The sequence below is a fragment of the Anabrus simplex genome, chromosome 2 (assembly GCF_040414725.1).
Source record: "Anabrus simplex isolate iqAnaSimp1 chromosome 2, ASM4041472v1, whole genome shotgun sequence".
Lineage (NCBI taxonomy): Eukaryota > Metazoa > Arthropoda > Insecta > Orthoptera > Tettigoniidae > Anabrus > Anabrus simplex.
Window position 1 is genome coordinate 180,709,317 of NC_090266.1, and position 18,935 is coordinate 180,728,251.

An 18,935-nucleotide genomic window follows, 5' to 3' on the forward strand; every position below is an offset into this window, starting at 1 on the left:
CATATTTCCACATCTGTTACATCTTCAGGTGTTGAGATATAAGTATCCGCATAAAAAGAATTCAACCCTTTTATCAGCCCTTCCCCCACCCCCACCTACATGGATTTTCCGAAAACAAAAAAAGAGAGACATGTTTATTTATTTTTAAAGGACATTCCAAGTAACAAGTTCCATGTCTGTGTGACATGTAAAGTTTTTGGCATAAACTGTAGATACACCGGTACTCATTTTTAAAATTCACCTGCTTTTTCAATTTTTTTCAGTCCCTTAAGTGGTTTTCCGAAAACAAAAAATAAGTGTTTATTGATAATGGAGATGCCAAATACCAATTATCACGACTGTAACATCTTCAGTTCTTGAGATATTTGTATCCTCATAAAAAGAATTCAACACCTATTTCAAACCCCCCACCCCCCGTTTAGAAGTTAATTTCACCCCCCAAAAATGAGTGTTTTTCTTTTTAAAGGTGATTTAGAATACCCATTTTCACATCTGCAACATCTTTAGGTTTTTTAGATATTAGTATCCTCATACAAATAAATTCAACCAATATTTCAGTGGATTTTCCAAAACCAAAAGAATACGTATTTCCTTCTTTTTAAAGGAGACTCTAAATACCAAATTTTACGTCTGTAACAACTTCAGTTTTTGAGATATCAGTACCCTAATAAAATTAATTCAACCCCGTTTTCAGTCCCTTTTATCCCCCACGCTAAGTGGTTTTCCAAAAAACAAAATAAAACCTGTTTTTTTATTTTTAAATATTAAAAATACCAATTTTCACATCTGTAACATGGTAAGTGTTTAAGATATACTGTAGATATGCTCATCTTAACCCTCTCGTACACACATTTTCAGTTTGAAGTGAAAAAAAATACTGTCTTGATTTTTTATTCATTGGAAGGTTACAAAATACAATCATGTAAAAGAAAAAGAAGTAATAGTTAATTTTTTTCTTTGAAAATTCCACGGACCTCATATGAGGCCTATGTGCATGGAGTGAGTCCACACACATCACAACACAACTGAACTGAGGAATAATTTTCTTGGGGGATACTGTGCGCTGGATGTCAGTTGTACTGTATATGCACGTTTTACCAAACTAAATTTTGCATTAAGGAGTGGCTGCTGTTGTTATTTCCTGCTATGGAATTCCTCAAAACACTGTGGACAAAGGGCATATTGGCAGCGAAGGCAGACATACCTGGTTTTCCTTGAACAACCGTGAAGGTGGCATTTCTATCCTTTCTCAGCTTATAGGTAGCCTTCATTTTCAACCATTTTTTTGGTTTCTGGTGGCATCTGTGAAGCGGGTCTTCCTTTCTTGGGTTGATGTTTGCTTTCCATGTACATGACAGAAGTAATTACTGAGGACTTGAATGCTAACAGATCCAGCTCCTCACAATCTGAGTTCATTCTCCAGAGGATCCAACAGTTTACAATGGTCGTGTTCAGTAGATAATGGAAAACTCTGATGTACTCCCTTTTGTGCCTTATGGTGTGCCGATATAGACCTACGAGCGAGTCCATTAGATGTACGCCACCCACATGGGAATTGTAAATGCTAATGGAATATGGTCGTGGAATTTCAATGATTGCGCGCAGTTTTTGACACCATCTCTTAGCAACACCTACAGGTTCTGCTCCAGCAAATGTAGATGATACGTGTAAAAATGAATTATCATGCCAGCAGGTTATTGTGATGTTGGACTGCGATGTAACAGAGTACAACCCTCTCGGTTCCTTCTTCGTGGTTTTCACAGACCGCAGCTTGAGATCAGCACCACAAAGCCTATTAGCTCTGATAGTCCTGGAAGCATAAATGCCATCTTCAAGAAGTTTCTAGAGAAGATTAATCGACGTAAACAGATTATCAAAAGCTTATGTCTTTTGAACTTCACGTCTTCAAGCAGTCTAAGAACATCATCACCAACTGCTCCAAATTCAGAATGACCTTGACCATTTTGAACTTTTCCTTGAGATCTCAAAGCTGTGGATGTATCCTGAGGAACTGATTAAGACCCAAATTTTGAAGCCCCATTTTTAGGGTTTACTCTTTATACATTGTTTCAGCTTTGATCGGCCTCATCAACTGATGAAAATTCTTCTGGCTGGGAAGAACATGTAAAGATGTGCTTGAAATGGTCAGTCATGGGACGTAAATGTATAAGCCGATCATTGATGTCTGCTGGAATGTTCTGATTGTCAATAAAGTGCAAATACTTCCGTATCACGCAAAAGCGATTGTATATCATATTGTCAGGTATTACTGTCAGAGCGCAGAGTATATTGTGACATTTGTAGTGAAGACTACATTTTCTACAGACGGCCCTGATTCTTTATCCATTTTGTTCTAAATGCATAGAAATGAGAATATATGACAAATGTGCCATGAAACATCAGTAGTCCATCTTGGTTTGTATAAAAAATTCCACCAAAACACTACAATATGGTGTAGTTCTAATTGAGGTTATGACAGTGAACCATAACCTCTCGTACATTTAGACCTCATATGAGGCCCCTATATTATTACACAAAATAATGGTAATAAATTGCATGTACGATAAAAATACTAATACCATAGGAAAGAGCATGCTTTTCTGCTATATAAAACATTTTTACTTATCAGTTGCATATATTTGTAAAGGACGTATCAATTTCAATAATTTAGTCTCCATATGAAACACACAAATAACAAGAGTGCCACAACAGCTTACAACTTCGCAGCTGCTAGGAAGTGCTGTTATCTCATAGATATAGTTGTAACTAATATCACACCTCACATGAGGTCTAAAGTGAAGAACAGAGTCATAATTTTCCACAAATTCATAACAATATTAAATGAACGGAGCACTAAACGAAACATAATTTTGGGACCTCATATGAGGCTTGTGAGCACAAGAGGGTTAAGAATTCACGCCAATCCACATTTCAGTCCTTTTAACCCCCCCACCTCCTCCTTAAGTGTCTTTTCCGAAAACAAAATAATACATGTCTTTTTATTTTTCAAAGAGATAATAAATACCACTTCATATCTGTAACATGTTAAGTTTTTGAGATATATTGTAGATATGCTCAGGGATTATGTGTACAAATTTTGGTTGGCAGCTATACCCATGGTTATGGCAGTTCATCTCCTTATCCGATTCAGAGAGCAGGGGTAGTGTGGTGCCAATATCTCCATAACGGTCTGTTTTAGGGCCTTAAAATATGGTTTTCGGGCTCGTAGGTCTTACCGAGATTTGTTCTTTGGATCAAGGGGCTTAAAATGAGCTTAGTCTCGTCCTTGCATGACAAATTCAATATTTCGCCTATATTAGCCTATTATTTTTATATCCCCCGGTCAACCCCACCTCGAATTGTTTTGAAAATAAAATACAGCCCATGTCCCTCAGGGATAATGTATATTTACATTAGTAAAAGGGTTTTTAGAATCAGTCCAGTAGTTTCTGAGATTACCCTCCAGATATCCACAAACTAACAAAATTCGTGCTCTCTATTATATTAGTATAGATTAATGGAGTCGGACTGATCTTGCCTTTTTATGATTAGATAAAAAAACTTACGATGAACGAGGTGTGCTTGAATGACGAGCATTGTAATGTTTCCATGTCATCAGACTCCACGACTATGCCACAACCTGCTAAAGTAATGAAGTTTTCTTCGTGGCCTGCCGTTCATGATGCTCCTATTCCAACAGATGAACTGGAAACATATTTAAAGCAAAACTGTGGAATGGAAGAAGATAGATATAGCGTCCTATTGGAGAACAAATGGACAAAACTATCCAAAATTTCACCAGATCGCTAAGAAATTAATATGTATGCAAGCCAGAGTCCTGCAGCCAGGCCCACCACGCAGCCCAGCCCGTGCAGTGCCGGTCTCTTCTGATGCGGCAGCGTACTGGCCCGCAGCACTGGTCTCCTACAGCCCACCGCAGTCCACCGCACTGGGCGAGCTCAGTAGAATAACAGTGAGTACTTCTCCACAATAACATGTGCGTCGTGCACAACGAAATGTTCACGTCACACTACTATTCGGATCATTCACTCTTCGAATTCCCGTACGCTAATAACATATTTTAAAGTAGGCTAATCGCATTTTGAATTTAAACGGTAGAGATTTCTCCTGTACTGTACTGCCATGGTTACGGCAGTTCATTTCCTTATCCGATTCCGAGAGCAGGGGTAGTGTGGTGCCAATATCTCCATAGCGGTCGGTTTTAAGGCCTTAAAATAATAATAATAATAATAATAATAATAATAATAATAATAATAATAATAATAATAATAATAATAATAATAAATAATAACGGAAAACAAACAGAAACTTTAAAATAAACTAATACTCGTTTGCAACTGACATCAAGTTAACTGAAAATGAATCTAAATAACATGATGCATATTCTTAGGAATTCATTCACGTTTACCTAAAAATAAAATACAAACAGAAATGACGTGCAATATGCCAACAACAAAAACAAACCTGAACATAGCTTTTACTTAGTGTGTGTAGTTTATTGGTCATTGTTAATATGGTGAATTGGAATTACTGTGAATGAAGAGAAGAGCATCAGCATAGTCTGGTTGTAGAAGAGACCGTCGTGCATTGAGAATGAAGCCTGCTGAACTGAAATTTCTCTCTGAAGATGAACTTGATGCTTGCATACGTATTACATTCTTAGACATCTGGCGAAATTTTGGATAGTTTTGTCCATTTGTTCTCCAATAGGATGCTATATCTATCTTCTTCCATTCCACAATTTTGCTTTAAATATGTTTCCAGCTCATCTGTTGGAATAGGAGCATCATAAACGGCAGGCAACGAAGAAAACTTCATTACTTTGGCAGGTTGTGGCATAGTCGTGGAGTCTGATGACACGGAAACATTACAATGCTCGTCATTCAAGCACACCTCGTTCATCATAAGTTTTTTTATCTAATCATAAAAAGATAAGATCAGTCCGACTCCATTAATCTATACTAATATAATAAAGAGAGAGCACGAATTTTGTTAGTTTGTGGATATCTGGAGGGTAATCTCAGAAACTACTGGACTGATTCTAAAAATCCTTTTACTAATGTAAATATACATTATCCCTGAGGGACATGGGCTGTATTTTATTTTCAAAACAATTTGAGGTGGGAGTGACCGGGGAGATATAAAGATAATAGGCTAATATAGGCGAAATATTGAATTTGTCATGCAAGGACGAGACTAAGCTCATTTTAAGCCCCTTGACCCAAAGAACAAATCTCGGTAAGACCTACGAGCCTGAAAACCATATTTTAAGGCCCTAAAACAGACCGTTATGGAGATATTGGCACCACACTACCCCTGCTCTCTGAATCGGATAAGGAGATGAACTGCCATAACCATGGGTATAGCTGCCAACCAAAATTTGTACACATAATCCCTGAGCATATCTACAATATATCTCAAAAACTTAACATGTTACAGATGTGAAGTGGTATTTATTATCTCTCTTAAAAATAGAGAGACATGTATTATTTTGTTTTCGGAAAAGACACTTAAGGAGGAGGTGGGGGGGTTAAAAGGACTGAAATGTGGGTTGGCGTGAATTCTTAAGATGAGCATATCTACAGTATATCTCAAACACTTAACATGTTACAGATGTGAAAAATTGATATTTTTAATATTTTAAAAATAAAATACAAGTATTATTTTGTTTTGAAAAACCACTTAATGTGGGGGGTAAACGGGACTGAAAAGGGGGTTGAATTAATTTTATTAGGGTACTGATATCTCAAAAACTGAAGTTGTTACAGACGTATAAATTGGTATTTAGAGTCTCCTTTAAAAATAAAGAAATATGTATTCTTTTGATTTTGGAAAATCAATTGAATTATTTATATGAGGATACTGATATCTAAAAAACCTAAAGATGTTGCAGACGTAAAAATGGGTATTTGAAATCACCTTTAAAATTAAAACACAATGTGGGGGGGGGAGTAAAATTAACTTTGTAAGGGGGCAGGGGGAGTTGAAATAGGAGTTCAATCAATCAATCAATCAATCAATCAATCAATCAATCAATCAATCAATCAATCAATCAATCAATCAATCAATCAATCAATCAATCAATCAATCAATACTGATCTGCATTTAGGGCAGTCGCCCAGGTGGCAGATTCCCTATCTGTTGCTTTCCTAGCCTTTTCCTAAATGATTTCAAAGAAATTGGAAATTTATTGAACATCTCCCTTGGTAAGTTATTCCAATCCCTAACTCCCCTTCCTATAAATGAATATTTGCCCCAGTTTGCCCTCTTGAATTCCAACTTTATCTTCATATCGTGATCTTTCCTACTTTTATAAACGCCATTCAAACCTATTCGTCTACTAATGTCATTCCACGCCATCTCTCCGCTGACAGCTCGGAACATACCACTTAGTCGAGCAGCTCTTCTTCTTTCTCTCAATTCTTCCCAACCCAAACATTGCAACATTTTTGTAACGCTACTCTTTTGTCGGAAATCACCCAGAACAAATCGAACTGCTTTTCTTTGGATTTTTTCCAGTTCTTGAATCAGGTAATCCTGGTGAGGGTCCCATACACTGGAACCATACTCTAGTTGGGGTCTTACCAGAGACTTATATGCACTCTCCTTTACATCCTTACTACAACCCCTAAACACCCTCATAACCATGTGTAGAGATCGGTACCCTTTATTTACAATCCCATTTATGTGATTACCCCAGTGAAGATCTTTCCTTATATTAACACCTAGATACTTACAATGATCCCCAAAAGGAACTTTCACCCCATCAACGCAGTAATTAAAACTGAGAGGACTTTTCCTATTTGTGAAACTCACAACCTGACTTTTAGCCCCGTTTATCAACATACCATTACCTGCTGTCCATCTCACAACATTTTCGAGGTCACGTTGCAGTTGCTCACAATCTAGTAACTTATTTATCACTCTATAGAGAATAACATCATCCGCAAAAAGCCTTACCTCCGATTCCACTCCTTTACTCATATCATTTATATATATAAGAAAACATAAAGGTCCGATAACACTGCCCTGAGGAACTCCCCTCGCAACTATTACAGGGTCAGACAAAGCTTCACCTACTCTAACTCTCTGAGATCTATTTTCTAAAAATATAGCAACCCATTCAGTCACTCTTTTGTCTAGTCCAATTGCACTCATTTTTGCCAGTAGTCTCCCATGATCTACCCTATCAAATGCTTTAGACATGTCAATCGCGATACAGTCCATTTGACCTCCAGAATCCAAGATATCTGCTATATCTTGCTGGAATCCTACAAGTTGAGCTTCAGTGGAATAACCTTTCCTAAAACCGAATTGCCTTCTATCGAACCAGTTATTAATTTCACAAACATGTCTAATATAATCAGAAAGAATGCCTTCCCAAAGCTTACATACAATGCATGTCAAACTTACTGGCCTGTAATTTTCAGCTTTATGTCTATCACCCTTTCCTTTATACACAGGGGCTACTATAGCAACTCTCCATTCATCTGGTATAGCTCCTTCGACCAAACAATAATCAAATAAGTACTTCAGATATGGTACTACATTCCAACCCATTGTCTTTAGTATATCCCCAGAAATCTGATCAATTCCAGCCGCTTTTCTAGTTTTCAACTTTTGTATCTTATTGTAAATGTCATTGTTATCATATGTAAATTTTATTACTTCTTTGGCCTTAGTCTCTTCCTCTATCTCGACATTATCCTTGTAACCAACAATCTTTACATACTGCTGACTGAATACTTCTGCCTTTTGAAGATCCTCACATACACACTCCCCTTGTTCATTAATTATTCCTGGAATGTCCTTCTTGGAACCTGTTTCTGCCTTAAAATACCTATACATACCCTTCCATTTTTCACTAAAATTTGTATGACTGCCAATTATGCTTGCCATCATGTTATCCTTAGCTGCCTTCTTTGCTAGATTCAATTTTCTAGTAAGTTCCTTCAATTTCTCCTTACTTCCACAGCCATTTCTAACTCTATTTCTTTCCAGTCTGCACCTCCTTCTTAGTCTCTTTATTTCTCTATTATAATAAGGTGGGTCTTTACCATTCCTTACCACCTTTAAAGGTACAAACCTGTTTTCACATTCCTCAACAAATTCTTTAAACCCATCCCAGAGTCTGTTTACATTTTTATTTACCGTTTTCCACCGATCATAGTTACTTTTTAGAAACTGCCTCATACCTGCTTTATCAGCCATATGGTACTGCCTAACAGTCCTACTTTTAAGACCTTCCTTTCTATCGCATTTATTTTTAACTACCACAAAAACAGCTTCATGATCACTAATACCATCTATTACTTCAGTTTCCCTATAGAGCTCATCTGGTTTTATCTGGTTTTTCTTTTCATGAGGATACGAATATCTCAAATACTGAAGATGTTCAAGTCGTGATAATTGGTATTTGGCAGCTCCTTCATCAATAAACACATATTTTTTGTTTTCGGAAAACCACTTAAGGGACTGAGAAGAATTGAAAAAGCAGGTGAATTTTAAAATGAGTACCGGTGTATCTACAGTGTATGTCAAAAATGTGACATGTTACAGACATGAAACTTGGTACTTGGAATGTCCTTTAAAAATAAAGAAATGTGTGTCTCTTTTCTTTTCTTTCGAAAATCCACATAGGTGGGGGTGGAGGAAGGGCTGATAAAGGGGTTGCATTCCGTTTATGCGTATACTTATATCTCAAAACCTGAAGATGTTACAGATGTGGAAATATGTATTTGTAATCTGCTTTAAAAATAAAGAAACTTTCCTTAAAGACATCCTCAAGTGCACAGTTCTATGTCGCACGGTCATCTCAGCCCCAAAAGGCAATACCACAAACTTGGTTTACAAAGAGTTTCTGGGGTAAATGAAACTCAATTTTTCAGTGAGGTTTTATACTTCAGGGATTTTCAGATAATGTCTTGGTACAATACCGAGGAACGATTATTTTTATCAAATTACGAAATTCACACGAGAAGCCGCGGGTAACTGCTAGTGTGTGCATAAAGTTCACCGCAGATCGTACAGCATACAAAATTAACGTCTTTCCCAACACCGTCAACTGCAGGCTTGAATACCAACCAAATACGACTTTTAAGTTTAGGATCCGGTTCAGAAGTCTTGTATTGTGCGGTTTTTAGTTCGTTGGTTGCTGCTTCTTTTTTCTTTTCTTTTTTTTCTTACTTCACGATTTTTTGCCACGGTTTTTTTCTTTTGGAACTACAGTCCACATTCGTTTCCGATAACAGGATAGACGGAGAAGTCAAACTGAAAACCACAGCAAATTTCATCGGCTCCACTCGACCGTAATGCACCACAGTCCGCTGACATGTAGTACATTGTACACACTGAAGCAGTAAGCCCATAGATCTGCCATAGCACTGTCGTTGGCTCACTGCACACGAATGACAGACTGGCCCATGCGATGACGTCACGGGCTTCGTATGTTTGAACCTTTCAAAGCCCATTGCAGTCCACTGCCGAAGCAACTCATGGGCTGGGCCTCTCTGCAGGACTCTGATGCAAGCATCAAGTTCAGCTTCAGAGAGAAATTTCAGTTTAGCGGGCTTCATTCTCAAAGCACGACGGTCTCTTCTACAATCAGACAATGCTGATGCTCTTCTTTTCATTCACAGTAATTCCATTCCACCAAATTAACAATGACCAATAAACTACGCACACTAAGGAAAAGCTATGTTCAGGTTTGTTTTTGCTGTTGGCATAATGCACGTCATTCCAGTTTGTATTTTATTTTGAGGTAAACGCGAATGAAGTCCTATGAATATGCTTCGTGTTACTTAGATTCATTTTCAGTTAACTTGATGTCAATTGCAAACAAACATTAGTTTATAATAAAGTTTCTGTTTGTTTTCAATTATTATTATTATTATTATTATTATTATTACAGTTCAGGAGAAATCTTTACTGTTTAATTTCAAAATGCTATTATTTTAGCCTACTTTAAAATATGTTATTAGCGTACGGGAATTCGTAGAGTGAATGATCCGAATAGTAGTGTGACGTGAACATTTCGTTGTGCACGGCGCAAATGTTATTATGGAGAAGTACTCAAGGTTATCCTACTTAGCCCGCCCATTGCGGTGGACTGCAGTGGGCTGTAGGAGACCAGTGCTGTGGGCCAGTACGCTGCCGCGTCAGAAGAGAACGGCACTGCACGGGCTGGGCTCCCAGAGCCCGTGGGTTTGAAGTGCTGTGCCGTGGGCTTGGCTGCAGGATTCTGGTTTGAGGTGCTGAGCAAGGAAAAAAATCCAAAGAGTACTATAAGAACAGTGTTCTCTCTCTGTACAGAAATATACAAAAAGGATGACTGATTGTGCAGACCAGAAAAGGGGTTACTACATAGTTAGAATGCATTGTAAAAAAAGTGGTGGAAAGTGGAAGTAAGCATTTAGCTTTGTAATCCGTGTGTACAATCTGAACAGCTTCACCTTATTCGATGCAAAAGAATGGGCTTACACAACTGGAATTCCAGTAGTCTTATACAAAATTCATTGGAAATTTTTATTGAAATAGATGGGAAAGAAACAGTCCCTTCCCTTGTAGCATAGTGTATCGAAGAGGAAGTGCGACATCTTCTCCGTACGCCCGTAAGAGAGCTCAAGAGGTTGGTGGGACACCTGCTTGGTGGCAGCACAGGCGATTGCGATGTCAACAGAGACCCTTGGCCATTACCCCGCGTTATATTTGCCTTCAGATGTAGTAATTTTTATTGCTCATTATTGTCGCTGTCAGAGATCAAATCAAATCAAATCAAATCAAATCAAATCAAATCAAAATCTCTTTATTTGCAAATGAGGTGTCTACCTCGGTGGCAAATGGTACACTAAAATACATTATTGTCAAGCACTAAATATTAAATTAACAAGAGAAGAAAATTTTTCCTATAATACAATATTATACAATTTACGCTAACAATGTTTTCTATTAAACACACAGCTCATCCTTAATAAATTTATATTGTTTACAAAATTCTAATTATAATATCTCCTGTACTACTTACAAATATAGTCTACTGATATACAGTATGTGGAATTGCTTCAAATGATACTATAAAACTGGTATAACATTAATATTTACATTGCATTTATTTATTTACTTTTTTTTTTTTTTTACCCGTTCTGGATCCTAAGTAGCATAACGACCTGCTGCGTCTTAACCAGAGCCCCTTTTGCCACCACTTTTCAGAGTTCCTGAAGGGCCTTCACAGCTACCGTAGCGGTCCCAGGGCCCTCGAAGTCCCCACTGTACTTCACCCCTACAGGCAGTCCCCTACTTTGGCTGTCCAAACTCCTTAGACCAGGGGATGGAATTAATTTATTCACACACATTTTTTTATTTACAATAACCTGCACTGGTCGAATGCCCTCTAACACTTCATTTATTTTCTCTGTTGCTGTTTATTCTCTTCTTGAATATCTGTACAGATTTTGGAAAAGGATCAAACACTACCCCTGGTAAACTGTTCCACTCCTTCACACCCTTCCCAATGAATGAAAATTTACCCCAATCGCTTCTGCTAAAATTCCTTCTAATTTTATATTTGTGGTCAGTCCTGCCGATATAATTATTTTCCAACTGAAGCCTCTCACGGATATCTCCCCATGCTTCTTCTCCTGTATAGGCTCTATATAATCCTGTAAGTCTAGTTTTCTCCCTTCTCTTACTTAAAGTTTCCCACCCAAGTTCCTTTAACATTTGTGATACACTACTCTTTCTCCTGAAATCCCCTGTTACAAATCTTGCTGCTTTCCTCTGCACACTATCTATTTCTTTTATTAGGTATTCTTGGTGAGGATCCCAAACACTGTTTGCATATTCCAATTATGGACGAACCATACTCAAGTAACTTTTTTCTTTTAATTCTTTGTTGCATCCTTTAAGTAGCCTCATTATGACATGTAATGATCTGTATGCTTTCCCAACAATGTCATCAATATGACCCTTCCAGTGCAAATTACTTTCAAATCTCACACCTAAGTATTTGCACTTGCCATCTTTTGGGATAACTACCTCATCCAAAGTATATTCAAATTCAGTTTTAAAGCTCCTGTTTGTAAAAGTTGTAACAGTTGATTTGCCTCCATTAACCTTCATATTATTTTCTTCAACCCATTGTTGGATACTATCAAGGTCCCTTTGTAATTCTGAACAATCCTCAATGTTGTTTATTTCTCTATAAACAATTATGTCATCTGCATACAATCTTATTTTTGATGTTATATTGTTCCCTAAATCATTTGCGTATATTAAGAAAAGTAACGGACCGATTATACTACCCTGTGCAATTCCCTTCCAAACTTTCTCTTCCTGCGATACATTATTTCCTACTTTGACTTTCTGAACCCTTGAATTTAGAAATGCTTTTATCCAACGTGTAACCCTTACGTCCAATCCTATTCCCTCCAATTTCTTTAATAATATTCCATGTTCCACTCTATCAAAGGCTTTGGAAAGATCTATGGCTATGCAATCTAACTGACCTCCTGAATCCAACTGATCTGATATGTCCTGCTGAAATCCCACCAGTTGTGCCTCACAAGAAAATTTCTTTCTAAATCCATACTGGCTCCTCACGAACCAATTTTTATCATCACATATCCCTCTGATGTACTTCGATATTAAACTCTCCAGAATTTTACAAACTATACTGGTCAGGCTGATTGGTCTGTAGTTCTCTGGTTTCCTTTTATCACCCTTTCCTTTATAAATTGGTATTATTATAGATTCCTTCCATTCCTTTGGTATTACACTATTATTTATGACATAGTCAAAGAGAAATTTTAAATAAGGCACTATGTACCACCCCATTGTCTTTAATACCTCCCCAGTAATTTGATCACTTCCTGCTGCTTTTCCTTGCTGAAGCAGTTTTTTTTGTCTGAAAATATCTTCGTTTGTGAATAAGAAGCTTCTTGTTTCCCTCTGTCTCTCTCCCTCTCTATCTTCTGTTTCGGTTTCCAACTCTTGACAATCATCTACTGAATCTCTAAACTCCCTACTAAATAGGTTTGCTTTCTCAGTATCTGTTAAATAGTGTTCACGCCCTTCTCCCACCATTGCAGGAATTTGGACTCCTTTTCCTTTTTGATTCCTGATATATGAATACAGCTTTTCCCATTTCCCTTTGTGGTCATTACCCTCTTGAAGTATGCCATTCATATAATTCTCTTTTGCTTCCTTTTTCACTCTATTAAGTTCCCTCATTAGCTGTTTTCTAGTTTCTCTACTCTCCCTACCCTCTTTGATTTTCCTGTTTACTATTCTACATTTTCTTTTTAATTTTCTTATTTCCCTTGTATAATAAACAGGGTCTGAGGTCATTTTACCCTTCTTAACAGGTACAAATCTCTTCTCTCCTTCCCAAATAATTCCTTTAAATTTAGCCCAAAGTGTATCCACGTTACTCCCTTCACTTATCCAACAACTGAATTGTGATTTAAGGTAATTCCCAAATTCATCAACTTTAGTTTTTCTGTACAATTTCTTGTCTTGTGTAACCCTCTTATTAAGCCTTTTTGGTACGAGTCCTACATCCATTATTACAGCCTTATGGTCTCCTATTCCTTCAATTACCTCAGTTTTATCAACAATTTCCCATGGTTTAACCAAGAATACATCTAGTAAGTTATTGAGACGAGTCAGTTCTTGTACTACTTGTGTAAATCCTCCCTCCCAAATTAACTTATTTGCCAGTTTCTGTTCATGGGCTTCACTTGCAGCTCTTTTCCATTCAACTTCAGGCAAATTTAGATCTCCCCCAATTATTACCATATTATTATTGTTTTTATGAGTATAATCTATTATTTTTTCAAAGATTTCCATGTTTCTTTCCTCTCTTCCAGGCCTGTATGTTCCTATAATTCCCACCTCCTTCATATTATCACAAACTAATTTTATCCCTAATATTTCATCCCTTTCATCGGTAAACCATTCATGTGAACAGTAAGTTTCCTTCACCAGAATAAACACCCCCCCTCCCTTTTTATCTCCTCGGTCTCTACGATAGACTGTGTACCCTTCTGGAAATACTTCTCTATTACCCACCCCTTCTTTCAACCACGATTCCACTCCTATCACCACATCAGTCTCATAAGATTCCATCAATGTACCGAATTTTAATTGTTTATTTACTACACTTTGACAGTTTACCAAGAGCAATCTCAGACCCCCTTAATCCCTAAAACTTGACTGTTGCAATTGGGTAACTTGAAATTCCTTACTATCCTGAGTTTCTTTTTCTAGTTGACTGAGCCAGCTTGAAGTACAGCTGGCTCTTTCTACTAGTTTTCCTGGTCAGTATTATAACTCAAGGGAGTTGCCTGTTTTACAGTACATATCTTAAGATTAATAAAATCTAGAACAATATTTGCTATCTTTCGTTTACCTGAATTGTTCAGATGGAGGCCATGTTTTGTATAACAGTATCTCTCAAAACTGCTGCATTCAATAACCTGAGTATTCCGAAAATGTTTACAAATTTTAACAATATCTGTATTGACCTTATCCACTTCAATGTTCACACACGAGTCTCTACTCAAATCATGCCTGTGGGGCACGTTCACTACAAAAACGTTAGTGTGGGTCAGCTTCCCTAGTGTATGTTTAAGTTGTGATCTTACATTCTTGGCGTCGTCGCGAGCTACGTCGTTCGTCCCACCGATGATAAGCACTGCATCGCCACTCCCGAAGTTCCTAGTTGCTGCTTCTACGTTTTCCACAACACTGCTGATAGAAGCTCCTGGATATATTTCTCCGGTTGCTGCTATATTCTCGTCGTTAATCACTCCCGCAATTCCCCTTCCTTGGCTATCACCAAACACAGCTACCTTCGCTGATTTAAGCCTAACTGGGTCTTGAATCTGAATTCTAGGCCTAAATTTTAAACTCGGCACGGCAACGGATCGCGATGATTTGGTTTCACGCGCGCGATCACTTTCTTCCAGGATTAAATTATTTAGGGCAGAAAACCTATTTCTAATGTTTATTTCCGGAAATTCAGTTGTAGATTTCTTCTTAGCCGGCCATCCACGAACTACTTGACACCACGTGCTCGAGTTTGTTACTTGTACCAGTATATCACTCGAAGAATGGTCAGTCCCAAATTCTAGCGATCGCAGTCTTTCTTTTAATTCTTGATTTTCAACTTTAAGAGTCTCATTGTCCTTTTTTAGAATGTTTATAATTTCTAATGCACTTTTATATTCCTCATCGACTGTTTTCGGTGCTTCGTCAACGCCGTCCCCAACAACAACATTCCGAACACACTGCTCACATTAGCATTATTAGTGTATTCATGATTGAGTTGTGTGAGAAGTGTTATGTTTTAAATACCTCAGTTTTTGTCGCTATTGTGCTATAAGGCAATGCATATCAGTGCGGGAGGAAACTATCACATCATGCCCTCGTGTTTTGTACCCGGCTGCAGATCTGGATATGACCGATCGTCTTCAAGTAGGTATTTCTTTAGGGCCCCCTAAAGAGAGTGGTGTTTTACTGAAATGGGAGAAGGCTATCCATAGAAAAGACCGAAAATTAATTCATAACTGTTTCGTTTGTGACATTCATTTTTTTGATGACTTTCTAGTAAAAGTAGACTCGTTTACGGTGAATGGTGAAAGAGTAGAGATACCAAAACAGCGCTGGAAATTAAAACCGGAAGCATTTCCTCATGCTTCACAAAGGACACTGGAATCCTTAAGAGATACCGTGGAAAGTACCTTAGAAGTGTCTGAATATTTGTGGGAACACAATTATAGCTATGTTTTGATAGGAAAATTTAATCAAGATCCCCTAGAACGTCATTTCGGTATCCTGCGATCACTAAGTTATGATGATCATCCGTCCACTATTGACTTTCTACATTTACACACGTTGCAGTCTATTTACGTACTGTCTAAACTTGCCTTATCGTCTGGCGGAAACTGTGAGTACAGAGCTGAATCCCCATTAACGTCTCTTGTTAATCAAATGCGTATTCTTGCAAGAGAAATTGAAAGTAAAAATCGTGCAGTGAAGACACAAGCTGTAGATGAAATCAGGGAAAAAATTGTGAACATCGAAAATGACATTCAAATACCAGACTGGGAAAGTGACTCAGTGTGATTTATGTCGTCCTTTCCTTTTCGGCAAACCGACTGATAGTGTGCCTGCTTCCCTAACCCTAATTAAAGATTACGGCTCAATGCAAAGCGCCACATATCTCACGTATGCGTCGGAAAGTGTTTATAATGTGTTGTTGCGAGTGGAAAATGTTGTTGCGGAAAAGCTATCGTGTATGGATAGTTTATGGGGTGATACTTTCTTCGAGTGCTTGGATAAATTAGATGTTTTTAAAGAGAAGTCATCGCAGTTGGGATGCTGTGAAGATGATGATGCTCGTTGTTTTAAGGGGCCTAACATCGAAGGTCATCGGCCCCTAATGGTACGAAATGAAAGAACAAAAATTGCAAAGGCATCCACTGACCAAAATAAAAATAAAATATGGCATGAAGAATGAATGGATGGACAGGAACTCAACAAAACACAAAACAAACAAACAAAAGCCAGTGGATCGGACTCAATACAGATCGAAAATAACATTACTACCAACCAAGGAACCACTTATAAAGCACAATGATGCTTGGTGTCTTAAGGGGGTGCAAAATCCACGTCTAAGGCCCCAGAGAATGGTACATGTCGCGAGTAAAATAGAACCATGGTATGTGTCATGTTGGGGTATTAATCAGAAGTAGTGAAGACTCACGGTGTTCCACAAAAGATGGTACTACTCACAAGTATTGCAATACGTACAAGTAACGCAGACCTATGGTGTGTCTCACACAATGGCCCAACTCAGAGTCAACGCAAACCGAGAAGGTTCCCCACCTAGGTGTACTAAACACGAGCGCCGGTATTCCCGTGGTGTTCCTCACATAGTGGGTACTAATCACAGGCAACGCAGACCCACGGTGCTGCTCATATAGTGGTACAACTCACAGGCTACGCCCAGACCCGCGGTGTTGCACACATGGGTACGACGCACGGGTACTGGAATCCACCAGGCCAGGCTTTAACTGCTACTAATCACAAACCTATTTCGTACCGAATTTAGTGGTACTACTCGCAAGTACAGGCAACCTATGGTGTTCCCCGCGTGATGTTACGATTCAAAATTAGTTTCATGGTTCTAATTCAGTCAGCCCTTGGTCGCCCCTTTTAGTCGCCTCTTACGACAGGCAGGGGATACCGCGGGTGTATTCTACATGTGCGTCCCCCACCCGCAGGGGGTAGTGTGTTTGGTCCGCGAGAGGTATTTTATTTCCCTCAAGTCCGCCGGCAAGCCGGTTAGGACCCCCCTATCCGCCACCTGGGACGCGCCACGTGGGAGTATCACCTCTCCCCCTGCTACGCCTGCGTAGCAGGTTCGTGGGGATGCTGTGAAGATCATGAGCTATGTTTGCTACCAAAACTCATATTTCACTACTTGAAATGTTGATTCTTCTTCCGCACGAAGGAGATAAGAAGGGAGCTGGTTACTTCGAAGGCAGCGAAATCATCCAGGAAATATTCCAAAGTGTCCAGCAGATGAAATCATTTTCAAACGTAAGTTGCATGCTTGAGTATCTTAGTAGATTTTGAAGTAGTAGTCCCGATAATACCTCTGTTATCCTCTCGCTCACACATCACTGTGGATGGCAGTGCCATCTGTGCGGTGGTCCACGGTAACTCGTGAAGACGTCGCACTTCCTCTTCGATAAGCTATGCTTGTAGTAAATTGAAGGTTTTCCAGCTATGACATCAGTCTCCATGCACTTATTCTTATTTCCATGGGAAGAAGCCAGCTTGGCTACCTTGGTGTCACAAATAATTTTCCCACTTATTATTTTATCGATTTGTCTTACTTCACACCGACAGTCCTTATGGTGACGATGGGAAAGAAAAGGGCTAGGAACGGGGCGGAAGTGACTGCGGGCTTAGTTAAGGTACAGCTGGGTGCGAAAATAGGGAATGATGGAAAAATATCTTCAGGGCTGCCAGGACTGGGGTTCAACCCACATGTCCCGAATGCAAGCAGATAGCTACGTGGCTCAAACTGCAACAATTGATGAATTTCATTGTTTCCACATGTGTGTTGATGCTATCCAATTCTTTCATTTGAGAATTTGACCCAAACCGCACAGCTACTTGGTTGGTTTTCTCATTGTTTTTGTTTCGTTGAAGCAGATATCCATTGAGACAACTCATCAATGGATTCTCGAACATACGGATTGATCCACGTTCACATTACACGTAGTCTTCAGTGATAGACATACCTAAAGCATAGAAAAGGATGTGAAGTACATCACTTCTATCCTCCTCACTGCTGCTGAGAAATCTGTTTCAGCGTTATGTAGGGATTCTTTTCATAAACTCACCCCTTGGTGGACCTGCGAGATTGCAGCAACTATACAAGACCAATGGTGTGTTCATGAATGACATCTGAGGTAGTTCTCCGTGGTCAGTTCAGTAACATTTATGAAACTCTGCTCTCTGAAATCATATTCAATGACAGGAGAAAGCATTACCTACGCCGACTTAGATAACAGCAGTGTACAAAGACGGTGTGATGGATCAACAGTTCCACGTCACCAGTCGTGAGGTTAGAAAAAAACCTAAAGAGAAGGCCATAAGTAAAGGTGCAAGGTCAATCCTCACAGATAATCGTAATTTAGTAAGTCGAGTTAATCAAGAGGAAGTTTTACTTGTGCTACCCGAGGGGAATAGTCTGCAAATGCACATTAATAGGTGACAGGATGGTCCGCGGCCTCAAACTCCTGTAAGTTTAATTGGTGTTGAAGTAATGGAAGAATATACAGTGACATTAAATCAAGATAGATTTTCTTTTTTTTTTTTCTGTATTTTTTCTTCCAGTT

The 18,935-nt window shown here is 38.6% G+C and overlaps 1 protein-coding gene across 1 annotated transcript in view; it reads right to left on the reverse strand.

The window, feature by feature from the left end:
- DUBAI (Deubiquitinating apoptotic inhibitor) overlaps positions 1–18,935 on the reverse strand; it is a 378,846-nt gene that overhangs the window by 71,483 nt on the left and 288,428 nt on the right. The window lies entirely within an intron of this gene.